This window comes from Mesocricetus auratus, unplaced genomic scaffold (genome assembly GCF_017639785.1).
Source record: "Mesocricetus auratus isolate SY011 unplaced genomic scaffold, BCM_Maur_2.0 Super-Scaffold_15014, whole genome shotgun sequence".
Taxonomy (NCBI): Eukaryota; Metazoa; Chordata; class Mammalia; order Rodentia; family Cricetidae; genus Mesocricetus; species Mesocricetus auratus.
Window position 1 is genome coordinate 43,626,643 of NW_024429186.1, and position 13,909 is coordinate 43,640,551.

The following is a 13,909-nucleotide window of genomic DNA, read 5'->3' on the forward strand; positions in this document are numbered from 1 at the left end:
ATTATTTTCATTGCTACTTTATAACTGTAATTTGTTACTGCTATGAATTATAATGTGAATATCTACATTTTCCAATGGTCTTAGGTGGCCCCTCTGAAAAGGCCATTCGACTCCCAGGTTGAGAACCACTGATCTAAAGACAAATATTGAAAATATAAATAAAAGGAAACATCCATCACATACCCCTTCTTTCAGTTTTTCCACTTTCAAAAGGTATGCTTATTTAATTTAATTTGTATGTGTGTGAGCCTGCATGAGTTTATTTAATTTAATTTGTATGTGTGTGAGCCTGCATGAGTTTGTGTTTACCATGTGTGCACATGAGCCCACAGAGGCCAGAAAAGGGGTGGGGTCCATTGCAACTAGAGTTACAGGTGGTTGTGAACAGCCATGTGAATGCTGGGAACTGAACTGGGTCCTCTGAAAGATTTTTATGTTAATTATGTGTATGCTGTGTGTGGGCATTTGCATGCTAGTGTGTGTATGCCTGTGTGTGGACATCTGCACATTAGTGTGTGTATGCCTGTGTGTGGGCATTTGCACTTCAGTGCAGTGTCTGCAGAGAGAAGAAGAGGGTGTTGAATATCCTGGAACTAAAGTCAGAGGCAACTGTGAGCTTCCCAGTGTGGGTACTGGTCCAAACTCTGGTCCTCTTTAAACACAACAAATGTCCTTAACAACTGAACCATCTCTCTAGCCCTGAATTATGCTCTTAAAGGGAATCAGAATAACAGAGCTGATAATTCTTCCCCAGTTAATCATTGCAACACCAATTTAGAATAATTTAGAATTCCAAGCAAGATTTTACTTGCTGTGGAAATGAAGAACATGACAGGTTCACACTAAAGTTCTTGAGAAAAAAAAATTAATTCCCAGGAATAGCCAAGACAGTCTTGAAGAACAAAGTAAAAATTTCTACAGATCGCCAAGGTTTAATCAAATCCATAGCAACAAAGACAGGGTGGTGGTGCAGTTAAGCTGGGTAAAACACAAGTGGATTCTACTGCAAAGACTAACAGAACCACATTAATTCTGCTGCTTGACATATGAGAGCAGAGCACAGAGCACGGAACGCTGGTGGAATAAAGACGAACTATTTAGTGACAGCCCTGAACCACTATCCACACAGGAAAGAAAACTGATGCCCCGTCTTCAGTGCTAAGAACTATTTAGTGACAGCCCTGAACCACTATCCATACAGGAAAGTTAAAACTGATGCCCTGTCTTCAGTACTCTGGAAATAGAGTCAAAGTCAATAAGAGAACCATGCAAAATAACTTTTAAAAGATTTTAGAAAATAATCCTGAAAGAACATACTTGTTTTTATACACAAGGTAAGTAGAATCTCATGGGTAACACAAAAACATTTTTTAAAAAATAAAAAGAAATATTTCAGAAACAATAACAGAGAAATTTACAATAAATCAAACTTCCTTGCAAATTCTAGGATGTGCTAAAAATAATCTAGGCTATGTAGATCTCAAAATCCCAGAAAGCTTACCACGTGAAACCACAGTGACAATAAATCTCGACGATGCCCTTGTGGGTATATGTAGTAGAACTGATTAACTACTTTGGTAAAGTTTGTTGCTATCTTTGAAATATAAGTAAGACCACCAATTGATTTTCAGGGAAATGGATTAAGCTCTAGATCATCCTTTAAGGGAAGTGAGCCAGATGCAGGTTTTTAAGAAGTGGAAGGAGGGGGGTGCTAACTGGGGAAGAGCAGGAGTATTAGGTGAGGGGGGTTAAGGAGGGTAAACATAAACAAAATATGTTATGATAAATGTATGTGAAGACACGGTACTGAAGCACATTACTTTGCACAGTTAATATACACTAATAAGAAGCCTTTAAAAGGAAAAAGAAAATGAGTATAACTAAAACCAAACTATGGGAAGAAGCTATATGTGATGGTTTGAAAGAAAATGGCCCCCAAAGAGAGTGAGTGGCACTCTTGTGGTGTGGCCTTGTTGGAGGAAGCATATCCGTGTAGAGATGGGTTTTGAGGTCTCCTATGCTCAAGCTACATTTAGTTCACCACTGTTACCTGCTCAAGACTCTCAGCTCCCTCTCCAGCACCATGTCTGCCTGCACGCCACCGTGTTCCACCGTGATGATAATGGACCGAACCTCTGAACTGTAAGCCAGCCCCAGTTAAGTATTTTTCTTTATAAGAGTTGACATGGTCATGTTGTCTCTTCACAGCAATAGAAACCCTAAATAAGACACCATGGCACTCGCCTTTAATCCCAGCACTCCAGGGGCAGAGGCAGGTGGATATCTGTGAGTTTGAGACCAAGCCTGGTCTACAAGAGCTAGTTTCAGGACAGCCTCCAAAGCCACAGAGAAACCCTGCCTTGAACCCCCTCCCCCCACAAAAGACACCATGTTAAGTCAGAATTGAGTCTGGACAACATCTGTGTGCTGAGAGGTTTGTGTTAAAAGGAATAAAAGGAGCCAGTACTGTGAGGCAGAGGCAGGAGGATCTTTGAATTCAAGGCCAGCCTGGTTTAAAGAGTGAGTTCCAGGACAGGTAGTGCTATGCAGAGAAACCCTGTCTGGAAAACAAACAACAAGAAGAATCCATGTGAAGACACAAACTTGTTCTCGGAGGGCAACTGAGGCAGGGGGTTGCAATTAGAGACATTTGAATATTTTATTTCATGCATTAGTCAGGGTTTGTTCAAGAGACAAAGCAATAGTGTGGAGGGATTTTTTTTTTAAATGAGGAATTAGCTCATTTGATTACGGAGGCTAAAAAGTCCTGACATGGGAAGACAGTACTCAGGGTCCCAGCAGAGCTGACAGTGTAGCTCTAGTCTGAGCGCCAAAGCAGACAATACCCAGGGCATCTATGCCTCAACTTAAATTCAAAGGCAGGAAAAGGGGTGTCCCAGTCAGGGAGGGGATCTGACATGAGGACATTAATTATTTTCTCTTCAGACCTTTTAGTAAAACAATGCTGGTGAGAGCCACGCACATCACAGAGGGGATTCTGCTTCACTCACTGTATGAACATGAAAGTCACCCCTGTCCAGCAGCACCCTGTCACACACACCCGCGATCATATTTAGCCAAGTGTTTGAGCACCTCCTGGTCCAGTCAAGTTAACACTAACCATTCCCCATCATCAGCTTCCTCTCCCTCTCTCACTCTCACAGCTCTTCTCTTCCACACAGGGATGTTGGGTCTCACGTCCTCGTTAAGCTTTTCCTTTCTCCCCTTTGCCTGCTATGAGGAGACCGAAAGACCTAGCTCAACCACAAAGTACTTCCCAAGTCCCCCAGTTAGACATGATTGCTCTCTTTGACACCGTGTGTGTGTGACCCTCAGTCATGGACTTCTCCCAGATGCCCCGTGTCTCGTTCATGCCTCTTTCTGATGTGTTCATGTTTTGTAAAGGATCCCCATCAGTTGCTCACAGGGTTGGATGGAAGTAAAGCTATGCTTGCCCAGGAAAAATAGCAATGATGGTTTAGCATGCAAGCTACGATTTTCCCTCTATTTAGAAAGATGCTTAGTTATATCTTAAACAGAAACGTGAGTACTGATACAAACAGCTAATGCCATAAAAGTCCTTCTTGCACACACTAAAGCATTCTAAGCTCTGCCCACATGTCACCTTATGTCATCATCGCAGCACACTATGGATTTGGCCCTACTAACTGTTTCACAAATGAGGACACCGAGGCCCAGAGAGACAAGGCAGCTTGGTACTGTCCAAAGCGCATAGTGTCTAACTTTTGCATGAGCACTGGGGAGAGGCGAGATCTGCGACATTCTCAGGAGGAAAGATGCCCATTCAAGTCATCTGTTATATGCCTTCTTGGTCTCCCCGCTATGTGCACCCCGGCATTCTTAGCCAATGAGGAAGGTGCTTCATCGCTCCTTCCTACCTGTTTCTTCTCCGGAAGACATTCTATGGATGATTATAATGTTTTCTGAAAAAGCAGCACTGAGGACCACATGCGTTCTGAGTCTGGTTTTTGTTAACTCTAATGACAGGCATTGCTTGGCACGTGCGACTCTCACTGTGAATGTGACGTTGCGGTGACCCTCCTGTTGCTCTGCTTTCTGGCTAGTGCTGCCGATCTCCGCACTGGATAATGAAGAGCCAGAGCCAGTGGTAGACTTATATCATCTAGTCAGAATTTTAAGCATTGTAGAGAGTGATAGAATCTTTGGATGAATTTTTAATACTGTTATTTTCTTTTTAAAAACATCTATTATTTATTTTCATTTTATGTGCATTGGTGTTTTGCCTGCACGTATGCATGCATGAGGGTATCGAGCTGTGTGTGTGTGTGTGTATGAACACATGTACTTGCATGTGCATGTCACATAACATGTGTGGAAATCAGAGGACAATTTTTAGAGTCTTTTCTTTCCTTCATCGTTGGGTCCCAGGTATTGAACTCAGGTCCTCAGGCTTGGTGGCAAGCACCCTTCCTCACTGACCCATCTCACCAGCTCTATCTCCACACTTTTTCATAGGAAAATGAAATGGAAATAACTTTATCTTTCAGAAACTCTTATATGTTTCATGTATCTAGGGCTTGCCTTGAACTTGTAGCTGAGCATAACCCTGAACTTATGATCTTTCAATTTCCCAAATTCTGGGGTTACAGGTGAGTATCACCATGCCTGGTTTAATGTGGTGCTGGGGATTGAACCCAGAGCTTTGTTCATGCTAGAAAGGGTTCAGCTAACTGAGGTACATTCCCACTTTTTAGGTTTTTACTTGACATATAATAATTTGAACATGCTTACAGGATACTGTGTTACATCATAATACATGTATGAATTATATAATAATCAAATCTAGAAAACTAGTATATCCTTCATCCCAAACACTTATATCTTTGTGTTAAAAACACTCAGAATCCATATTTTAGCTATCTATGTGTGTGTGTGTGTGTGTGTGTGTGTGTGTGTGTGTGTGTAAAGCTCCTTTTGGTATAAAAGCACGTAAATTGGAATAAGTTGGGCATTTAAATGCAAAACCATGGAGGTTTTCAAGTTGATCTTTTGGTTCCAGACCTGTCCACATGCTTGTCTCTGGAGCCAAGAAGCTGAATGTGTTGTGAGAGTTTTGCTTTGTGGGACCATCACAGGCTTTAGCAGCAAGCCACTATTACGAAACAGCTTGGGGAAGGCTTCCAGAGAAAATAAGAGAAATCTGCTATGTATTTAGAAATTCACTCTCCCAGATATGGAAAGGACATTACTGTAAAACTAAAATATTTTGGAAGAGAATTCATTGGCCCATATCCACCTTTCTTTGGTGCTCAAGGCTGAAGGCAGAGTCTTGTACATGCCGAGCACACACGCCGCCATTGAATTGCAGTCTCTGCTTACACACCCACTCAATGAAGACTTTTAAAGAATCCTTTCTCTGGTGTAGAGAGTGACTCTTACTTCATGAAAGTCTGATACTCCTACCAGGAGAAAGAAATCCTTCCTGCCTCCTAAATTCTCTTTAGCGACTCGATTTGTCAATTCCAACTATTTTGAGAAAGAAAAATTAGAACTATCGAATGGGAATAAAAGTTTCTGGGACCAAATTTAGATTGACCTTGGGCAAGTCACTTAGCTCTTTGGGTCTGGATCCTTTCCCTCCGCTGTGTGTAAGTACATTGGATTGGGTCCCACGTAATGCTGGCCTGGTAAAAGAAGAAAATGTGTCCTTGGTTGTGGAAGGAAAAGGTGATGTGATAATTTTATGGGTTTTATTTTTAGCTACTAAAGACTTGCTTTCTTTGGTCAGAATGTTAGGGTAGTGATGTGTGCTAGGGATCACTGAATTCACCAGAAGGATAAACATGCAAATTATTGTTTCTCTGCGTTCCTTTTTTCTCTCAATGATCATAGAAACAAACGTGTCTGTAATTATGTACCCAGATACAGCACTTTCATTAGGAGATGTTGAAGTGTTGTGCAAACAGTCATTAAAGCTTGCATCTTCCAAACAGTCATTAAGACTCAAACACCTTCCCTGTGAAGTGACTATGACTGTTTACCAGTAGCCAGAGCAGCAAGCTGGGACACCGTGCCCTTCCGCAGCTGCCCGGGGTTGCTCTGCAGAACAGTGCTAGCAGCGAGCAAAGGGGCGGTTTCTAAGATGCTTGCTCTGACCTGTAACACTGATAGTTACTTGGTAGAAGCCAATGAACTAGGAAACATTTGAAATAAGACCAGTTGGCTTTGGCATCATGGACAAAACCATTCAGATGAGGTGAAACCCGGGAGTGCTTGTCTTCTGAATGGAAGTGAACGCAAATCTGGCAAGTGAGGGAGGGAGGATACAGGCTGAGCCCATCTTCTTTTCACAAGGCCTCACCCCCACCTGCTATGTTGAGTAGAGTCCATGGATACTGAGTGGAGTTTGCAAGGCAGGGGGCCATAATTTGAATAAGTATGTCCCCAAAGGTGCTATTGAAATGGTGAAACACTCGGGAGGTAGAGCCTATTGAATGGTCTTTAGGACTCTGGAGGTGTGTCTTAGTGTTTCTATGGCTGTATGACCAATCACCATGACCAAAAAGGAAGTTGGGGAGGAAAGGGTTTATTTGGCTTATACATCAGCACTGCTGTTCATCACTGAAGACAGTCAGGACAGGAACTCAGAAAAGGCAGGAACCTGGAGGCAGGAGCTGATGCAGAGGCCATGAAGGAGGGCTGTTTACTGGCTTGCTCAACCTGCTCTCTTATAGAACCCACAACCACCAGCCCAGCAATAGCACCACCCATAAAAGACTGTGGCCTCCCTCATTGATCCCTAACTGAGAAAATGCCTTAAGATGAATCTCATGGAGGCATTTCTCTCAACTGAGAGAAGATCTGGTCTCTCTGACAACTCCAGCTTGTGTCAAGTTGATACACAAAATCAGCCAGTACAAGGTGTATCTTTGAAAGGGAGCCTTCTCTCTTTGCTCTCTGGCTTGTGATGTAGCCATGCATCCCGCTCCCAAGATATGCTTCCTTGCTATAGACCCAAAGCAGTAGGATGAACTCATCAAGGAAAGGATCCTCCAAAACTACGATTCCCAAAGCCCCTTTTAATTCACGAATTTGCTCTCTTGAGCATTTTATTTGCTTATGGAAAGCTGACTAGCTCACAGTTTCTACAGAGTAGTGGTGCTCCATGAAGAATTGCTATGGCTACCAGTAAGCCCCAGAGTCAATAGAACAAGCCAAGGGAATGGATAAAAGGTCCCGTTGTTGCCCAATTTCATTCTCACAGAAGCACAGTAATATGAATCACTCTAGAGATTACTACAGCAATCCCTTAATGCCTAATAGACTCATCAAGCACTAGCTCTATAGTCTCTTAATGAGGGAAGATTTTGTTCTTCTGAGTGTTCACTTGGTGGCCATGGGAAGTGGTTGATGGGTAAGAAAAACACTAGTGGGAGCAGAATGAGTTTTTCTGCTTCTGCCATCCTCTTGGGCCACTGCCTAATTAATTTCCACATGTTTGTGCTTTCTTAAATCCTCTAGTGCAAAACTGCAGACTAAAGAATGCCTTCTCAGTGGCCCATTTCTCAGAAATGTCTCCTGGCTCTTACACAGCATCAACGATGCGAGCACTGAGGTGGTATTAGTCATGCCTACAGTTATGAGTATACATTGTACTAAGGGCATTAGATTCCTTACTTGCAGACACCAGCACCAGCACCAGCACCACCACCACCACCACCACCACCCCAGCTGAAATGCTATTCCCACTACCAACGATTTGTTCTTTGCTCGTTCATCAAATGAGCCTGCTGTCCCCTGCCATTCGATTCATCCTTCAGAAGAGAAAATAAAGCCCTACTTCAGGTTCCTACCACAACTTCTGTTTCTACCTATCTACTTTTTGCTGTTGTGTTTTATCATTAACACCCAATTATCTGCTGCTGTATCTTCTGATAAATTGTGGGATACATTATCCACGTGCTAGTTCATCCTTGAACTCATCATTTTCTTCGAAATCATTGTGTTCGCCTAGATCTGACGTCTATACCAGACAGGAGAGGCTAAATTATGCCAAGGTAACAAATGACCTCCAAATCTTAGTGGCTAGTAACAGTGAAGATTTGTTTGTTCCTCTACCACACGCCTGTTGTGAATTGGTGATGGCAGGGGGTGCTCTACTCCATGTCTCCTTGTCCTTGGACTCCAGATGATGAGGTGTTGTAACCCGTCTTTGTGGGGCTTCAGTCGGATCCACACAACTTGCCCGGTTCGTACCTGACAGGGAGAGTGTGGATTGAGAAAGGGCAGGGAAAGGCGCTAAGGAAAAGACAGAGACACAGGATAGAGTCAGGAGGGCAATCCAGTGACTCCTGGACACCCAAGTTTATTCTTCAACATTCTTAAATACCCCAACCAAAAAGGGAACCATGGCAAAAGACTTCTTTTTTTTTATTAATATTTTTTTTATTTTCCATTTTAAATTTAGATAAGAAACAAGGTTGCTTCACAAGTCAGTACGAGGTCCCTCTCCCTTTCCCTCCCCTCCTCCCGTGCCCTCCCCCCATCCCCACCCCCGTTATCCCCTCATTCCCCCAGGGAGGGTGAGGCCCTCCATGGGGGTGTCCATAGTCTGTCATTTCATATAGGGCAGGGCCTAGACCCTTCCCCAAGAGTTCAGGGTGAGAGTGCACCTCACATTGTTCTATGGGAGTCCAGAGACCGTGTGTATACTTGGGATGGGTACTGATCTGCTGTCCAAGGCTCAATAGATTACCTAGGCCTCCTCACTGACACCCAGATTCAGGGGGTCTTGATCAGTCCCATGCTGGATTCCCAGGCTGATGCCTGGGATTCAAGAGTTAACCTTTGTCTGGTCAGCTGTTTCTGGGGGTTCAACCAGCCCAGTCTTAATCCCTTTGATCACCAGTCCTCCCTCTCTGATACTGGCTTTCTTGAGTTCAGCTCAGTACTTAACCAGCCAGTAAATGAAGTTTCTGTTTCCCAGACTCTCTGGCAATAGGATTGTAGGCTGAACGCTTCACGAATTTGCGTGTCATCCTTGCGCAGGGGCCATGCTAATCTTCTCTGTATCGTTCCAATTTTAGTATATGTGCTGCCGAAGCGAGCACGGCAAAAGACTTCTTTATCATGTACAAGGAACTAATAGACTTTCTTCCTTAATCCTCCAAACATTTGGTAACCACACCTTAGACTCAATTTCTCATTCTCTGGCCTTGAGAGTCAAGAGTAACCACACCTCAGACCAAGTCTGTTATTTGATAAGACATGTGCGACCAAGATCAAAGATCCTACAGAAGTCATGCCTTAGACCTTTAGGTCTTATGACTTCAGCCTTGGAAGACTAAGGACAGTTTTAAACTCTCTGACCTTTAGTGAAGATGAAGCGGAGCCATCTATATGGGCCCCAACATGAGAGCATTGGCATCTGGAATATGTCCAATGCTGAGACCTATGTCTCTTCTGTCACTCTTTACTGGTCAATACAAATGAGGTGGTCATTTCTAGCCTTAAGGAAGCAGAGAACTACATACACTCCTATCATGTTCCTGGAAGGAGTTGCTGTAGTTTGGATGTTGTCTAACAGGTTTGTTCTGAAGAGTGACAGTGTTGGGTGTTGATGGAACCGTTAGGTGATGGAGCCTAGGAGGTGGTTCTTAGGTCTCTGGGCATGCCTGTAGGGATGATTGTAAGACCCTGAGAATTTCCTTATCCTCATTTGCTCTCTGGTTTATGATGAAAGTGATATCATTGCACCCAACGCCAAGTGTCATGATGCGTTTCCTCACCAGTCACTCAGAGCACTGAGATCAGTAGGTCATGTAATGAACCTCTAAAACTGTGGCCAAGACACTTCCGTTTAGTCTCATCACTTATATTTTCTTATGTTAAAATTCTCAAATTTATATATCTGGGAGAAATCCATCTGTTGAACCCCAGATCTATTTAAGTAACCTGTACTCCTTTCCATAGGTACTCTGAAGTAGCCTTTTACAGAAGTACTAGTGTGTAGTTCAAAGGTTGGCGACTAAGGTCATGTGTAACATTTGGCCAGATGCCAAGTGTTTTTGGTATGGTCCGTGTATTAAATATGCACTTTATATTTTACATCTAGGAGAAAGATATTACCTCATGGTGTATAAATGTGAAATTAAAAAAATTGAAAGTAGGATCTCCCTATGTAGCCCAGGATGGATTTTGCATCCCATTGTCTTTGTCATGTTTAAATATAGTTTTTTTCTACAGTGGCAGAGACTAGGTAGGTCCCTTCGAGCCAGGATTAACCACATTCTGGATAACTTACAGGAAATGCAGGCTCTCAAGGCTTCCAGTCAGTTTTGATGCACACTAAAACTTGAGAACCACTGCCATCTATTACTGTGAACCCTGCATTGAAATCATCTGGGATGACTGTTTTAAAGATGTCAGCCCCATTCCTGCGTCTCTGGGTGTGTGAAATAGCGTGTTTTCAAGACTGACTCCCACTTAGCCGCACTTAGGCAAGATTTCAATCAATTGCTGGTGCTTTGACTTTATCCCAAGAGATTCAGATCCCTTGGGTTTGGTTGGGGACCTGGCACAAGTGTTTTTCTGAAGTTCTCCAGGTGATACTGACATACACCACTCACTATGAACAGTATTCTGGAACCTAACGACTTGTCTTCTAGTCCTGATGCCATGATTTCCCAGCAGTGATCATATCAGCTCAGCGCTGTCATGTCTATGATTAAATGAGATAGAAGTGTGTATGTCAAGAGAAAACTCAAGACAAAGCCTGGCTTACAGCAAGCTCATGGCATGTTCTCAGAGCCTCCCGGTGTATGCTCAAGAATCATGGTGCTAGAGGGAGCCCTTATTCTATGAAACTGAGTGTGCATTCTGTGTAAGAGGTTTGAGAAGGAGCTGGGAGTGTTCCTCAGCTCTCTGGCCTGCCGTTTCATCTGCATGATCATTCTCATCTATTCCTGTTGGTGGTGACAACATGACCCTCCTCTGAAGTTGAGGCACTTTGTAAATGACCGTCTTTCCTTTTAGCTCAGAGTTCAACATGAACATTTTTCTCTTCCCAGCTTGTCTTATGTCTCTCTCTCTCTCTCTCTCTCTCTCTCTCTCTCTCTCTCTCTCTCTCTCTCTCTCTCTCTCTCTCTCTCTCCATCACATGCCTGCAGAGTCTTAGGTATACAAACTCCTCACTCTGATGTTCATGCTAGTCTCCCCCCTGCTGCTGGTGCAACTCTACTATTAATTTTAGGTCCTGCTGGGCGTTGGTGGCGCACGCCTTTAATCCCAGCACTCGGGAGGCAGAGGCAGGCGGATCTCTGTGAGTTCGAGACCAGCCTGGACTACCAAGCGAGTTCCAGGACAGCCTCCAAAGCCACAGAGAAACCCTGTCTCGAAAAAACCAAAAAAAAAAAAAATTTTAGGTCCTGGTGACTGATATTGTCAAAAACCTTGGTACAGCCTTCCTTCACTGTAACCTTTCATGGGAAACAGCTTATTTGTTTGTTTGTTGCTTTGAGACAAGGTTTTACTATGTAACTCTGGCTGTGCTAGAATTTGCTATGTAGACCAGGCTGGCTTTATACTCACAGAGATCCACCTGCCTCTGCCTGTGACCTCCCAAGTGCTGGGATTAAAGGTGTGCACCACTACTCCTGGAATGCTTTTAAGTTTTATTATTTTTTTCCAGTTTTTTATTTAATTTTACATTCCAACCACAGTTCTCCCTCCCACCCCTCCTCTCTCCCCCCTGCTCCCCCCAGCCCATCCCCAGTCCACTCCTCCTCACAAGTAAGGGCTCCCATGAGGAGTTAGCATACTCTGGCACAATAGGTTGGGGCAGGGCCAGGCCGCTCTCCCATGCATTAAGGTTGAGCATGGCATCCCACCATAGGGAACCGACTCCAACAAGCTAGCTCATGTGCTGGGATTATATTGTGATCCCACTGCTACTGAGCATGGCACCTCACCCTAAGGAATGGGCTCAAACAAGCTAGCTCATGCACCAGGATTGTATCATCATGGTCCTATTGCCAGGGGTCCCTCATCTGGTCCAAGCTTCACAACTGTCTCCCACACATGGAGGGTCTAGTTCAGTGACCTGGAGTCTCCACAGTTCTTGGTCTAGAGTTCATGAGTTTCCATGAGCTCAGTTCAGCTGTCTCTGTAGATTTCTCCACCATGATCTTGACTTCCCTTGTTTATGTAATCCCTCCTCCCTCTCTTCCCCTAGATTCCCGGAACTCCGCCTGCTTCTTGGTTGGCTTTTAAGTTTTAATGTTAGTGCTTTTTTTCATGTTTCTCCTGAAGTTTCGAAAGTATCTATTCTCTAACACCTGGCACCTTTAAGAAATAGAAGCATGGAGGGTCACTGCACATTCCTCATGTAATTTTACAGACTACGGGTACTAAAAAGCTAAAAACTAATTTTCATCCATGACACAACACTTAAATCATGTTTCTAGATTTTTAGTGAAGTTGTTTCAGGAATCGGTGCCTTGAAAAGCTGTCACCAGGGTGACTTCTACCGTGGAATTCCACCAGGAATTCTTTACACCTTTAACAGTTTGTGGGAGACATAAGTGCCACAAAGGCTTCCCTGAGTGCAGGCAGGGGCTGGTTTAAACCGACCCCTGCTTCCTACTGTTTTGTACCTTGTTCCAGCCCCACGCAAATCACAGAGCGAGAATCCCCCTCAGCATTTCATGTGTGCTGGCCGGAGTGCTTCAAGCAGCTGGTTTTTATTTTAGCTAGAATTAGTCATACTGTTCTCTGGCCTTGGAATTCATAAGAGTTTTGGATGGAGAGGCCGCTCTTGGAAGCTGGGGCCTGTATGATTTTGCTACACTTTCTTTGGCTTGCTGAATCCTCTGCGGTGGTTCTTGACGGATGAAGGGTGTGCATGCATTGGCTGCGATGCCTTTATCCTGCCTGGCAAAATTTTAACAGGGCATCTTTCAATAAACCTATTTGTTTCGTTTCTTAGTGTTAGGGCATCATACAGGCTGGAAGAAGATTGTTTTTTTAGCACCGTGAGAATCCCAAAAGTATCTTGTGAGAATTTGTCTGGTAATTCTGGTGTATTTGTTTGCATGCTGGATCTTGGTTTCCTTCTTAAGGAATTTTTGCTTATTGCAGATAAGTCAATTGTGAATAGTGAATTTTCCATTAGCATTTCCAGGCACTTCAGTGCCCTTTTATAGTTCAACGCAGGCTTACTTTCTTGGATTTAATCGAATCCTAAAGGTTTGTTTTACAATTTAACCTGCAGAGTTAGTTAGTGGAAAACATTTGGTACTGATGGTAGGACTGATATGTGTTTCCCAACTGAACATTTAACCGAGTCTTTTCTTCGTTGGTCAGACATTTCTGTATCTCTACGGTTTGCCAAACTCCTCACTGCAGGCTGGGGTTACTCAGAAAGACATGGAAGATGGGAAGGAGATCCCAGCCAACAGGTGAGTGAGGGGAGAGACACAACCCAACGTGTGAGGGAGAGCGAGCTGGTGGCTCACTCTACAGTGACCTGGGTCGAAGTCTGGGCATGGAGAGAGACAGGTTACCAGTCAGCAGGACGGAAAACCGACCAAAGAACTTTTGCACACAAGGTGGCGCTGCTGCTCTGCGGTGAGGACCAGACCTTGGCATCCGGTCACCTTTGGATTTGAGTTGAAAAGCCTCTTTCTTAGAGCTCCCCCTCGCCCTGCTCTGCACTCCCTCTCCGCGGTTCTTCCTCCTCTCTTACCAAGGGAGCTTTTACTAAAAGGTATTCAGGCTTTCTTGGAAAATATGGTATTTACTACCTAGATCCCCGGGGTGGTTTGGGTTGGTCTTACAAACTTTTGGAATTGCTGCGGAAGGGCGTTTGGGGAGAAGGAAGTGCCGCTGAATTGTAGTGGAGGTCTATGGGCTTTGTTTAGTTTTTTTT

General features: G+C 43.9%; 1 non-coding gene across 1 annotated transcript; it reads right to left on the bottom strand.

The window, feature by feature from the left end:
* Positions 1–8,985: 8,985 nt before the first annotated feature.
* LOC121139654 lies at positions 8,986–9,092 on the bottom strand. The gene has a single exon (XR_005876556.1). It is a non-coding gene; the product is annotated as a U6 spliceosomal RNA (small nuclear RNA).
* Between the last annotated feature and the right edge of the window lie 4,817 nt (positions 9,093–13,909).